The sequence below is a fragment of the Pundamilia nyererei genome, unplaced genomic scaffold (genome assembly GCF_000239375.1).
Source record: "Pundamilia nyererei isolate P.nyererei 1_Seehausen unplaced genomic scaffold, PunNye1.0 scaffold00411, whole genome shotgun sequence".
Lineage (NCBI taxonomy): Eukaryota > Metazoa > Chordata > Actinopteri > Cichliformes > Cichlidae > Pundamilia > Pundamilia nyererei.
In genome coordinates this window covers 280,498-282,841 of record NW_005187812.1, presented here as the reverse complement: position 1 = coordinate 282,841, position 2,344 = coordinate 280,498, and the positions used below count along the sequence as shown (strand labels likewise).

The 2,344-nt window shown below is 37.2% G+C and overlaps 1 protein-coding gene across 4 annotated transcripts in view; it reads right to left on the bottom strand.

Annotated features, from left to right (window-relative positions):
• pde5ab (phosphodiesterase 5A, cGMP-specific, b) overlaps positions 1 to 2,344 on the bottom strand; it is a 114,862-nt gene that overhangs the window by 57,277 nt on the left and 55,241 nt on the right. The gene's annotated exons all lie outside the window — the stretch shown is intronic.

The following is a 2,344-nucleotide window of genomic DNA, read 5'->3' as shown; positions in this document are numbered from 1 at the left end:
AGTTTGGCTGGGCCGCGCTATGAATTCTGGGATATGGTAGTAATTTGGACAGCCTTCGGCGCGTCGCTGTGACGTAATCGGTCTACAAATGCGGCCTCAGGAGGATGCAGCCCATGAATTTGGACATATCCAGAGTATAATCGCAGCCTTTGCGGTTAGAAAATTGCACTTGATCATGTCGCGATATTATCGCAAATGCGATATATCGTTCAGCCCTAGCGCTGTGCCATATCATACCATTCACAGTAATTACCGGCATAATGTTGGGCAACGATAAGAAAATGAACTATCGTGATAGAATATGGGTAAAACGTGCATGCACATGGCCTTTGTTTTCATACGCACATGGCAGAAAAAGCATGTCGGCGACGCAGAATGAGAAGGGCGAAAGCAGATCGTTGAATGAAACAGATGAACCAGAACTGGTTTGTAAAAATGCTGCAACTTCAGGGGTGTGGAACTGGGTTGGCTTTCGTCCGTCAGATACACAACAAAGCACTATTTTGCCAGCGGGCCGTCATTATTACCGTGTCGTTTGGAAAATACGGCACACTTAAAATCAATCCTTTGATTTTTCTGAAAATTGACAGTGTTATAAAAGTTATAATCCCGTGTGCCTCATGTATGAACTCTGGTTGTGTTTACTGACCTTGAAACGATTTTATGTACACGGCGCTCGAAAATCTGTCAAATGTTTCAGTACGACTTTGCTAAGCTTCAACATAATATTACCGTGTTGTGTGTATAACCCCTTTTTAAGATTTGTGGATATTATACATGGTTATGCTGAGGATATGTCGGCCAATTTCCACTGGAAATGCCTTTTGGTTAAACTGTCAGCGAGGAATTTGCATTTGCACTGTTAAATTTTATATAACTTTAATGCACTTAGAAAACAGCTGCTTGTTTAAGTGTTTTTTTTGCACTAATAAAGTTGTGGAGTTGTAAAGTATTTTGTCTAGTGTCAATTATATCGTCAGTTATATCGTTATCGCAAATTTTCAAATGTATATCGTGATAAATGATTTTGGTCATATCGCCCTGCTCTAAATAGAATCACACTTTGCTGTTTTATAACCTTAACTTGTTTTGTCATCTACAGAGACAAAGCAGAACTGAAAATGTTTTAAATATTTTAAGGAATATAGCAAACAACAAGGTAAGTTTACAATGTGTTTGTACTTGATAGTAAAGCTTATTATTTATTTAATATCTCACTATACTGTAAGTGTATTCTTCCTCCAAATCGCTTCACTGCACTTTCCTGTTTGGTGCATTTGTCATTTTTTAATTTTGACTTTATTCTCTGGAGGCTGTGTACTGTAGTTTAATGTTTGCACAGAGTGTCACTAAGAAATGTTCACTTTGTCTTTCTTTGTGCCACTGAATTATTCATGAAATTTTTCCTGCCTTATCAGATTGTATTTTCTCTCTGACAGTAAATATGTATGTAAAAATGTACTGAATGGTTTTCTAATTACCATGAAACACACTTTTTATTGCACTAAGTTTATATCATAAGAAGGCATTCTGCAGCATCAGTTCAATGTATGTCTATTTTAACTACACATAAAACCAGAAGGCAAGAGCAAAAAAAAGTCAGAAAGCAGCAAGTTTTACATGCTGATAAATCTATCATTAAACACTACGCCACTTTATGTGGGAGTTTTGCTCTCTCTTCTTTTTTGAAATCTCTGTGATCTAGTAACTGACACTAGAAAGATTCAAATCACTCAAACCAATAGCTCAAGTTCTAAAGTCTAACTACAATAGGATTTTTAAAAAGAATTAAAAAATCCAATATTCCAATATATCATCTGATATTTCTTCTTTGTCAGACACGCACAGCCAATATATTTGCCAGAATCTATCACACACAAAATGTCCAGTTATAATAAAAAATGCAACCAGCTAAAATAATTTACACATATTATATATGACCTGTCTACAAGATATCAATCATGTCTTGTAATGAAACACATGAACTCTTTGAGGTGCTGCTTTTTTGTAACCTCGCTTTAAATGACATCAAATCAAAATCTTCCTGCCCTGAGCTCTTAATGCGCTGCATTCAAACAACCACTATCGTACAGATCAAACATCCATTTTGTCACGGTCCGGGGCAGCGGCCGTGTGGAGAGTGGAAGGAGGACTCAAAACGCAGCACTTATTCAGGTGTGAGGGTGATTTATTGATAATATCAAATATAAAGTGGGGATGGTAAAACAGAACTAAGGATGAACTAACTGGGAGAAACTACACAAAGAAATAGCAAACCTGAGCATGAAGGGAGAACAGCAGGGAAAGCACGCAGGGGATTACACCAGGTATGAACACAGACGAC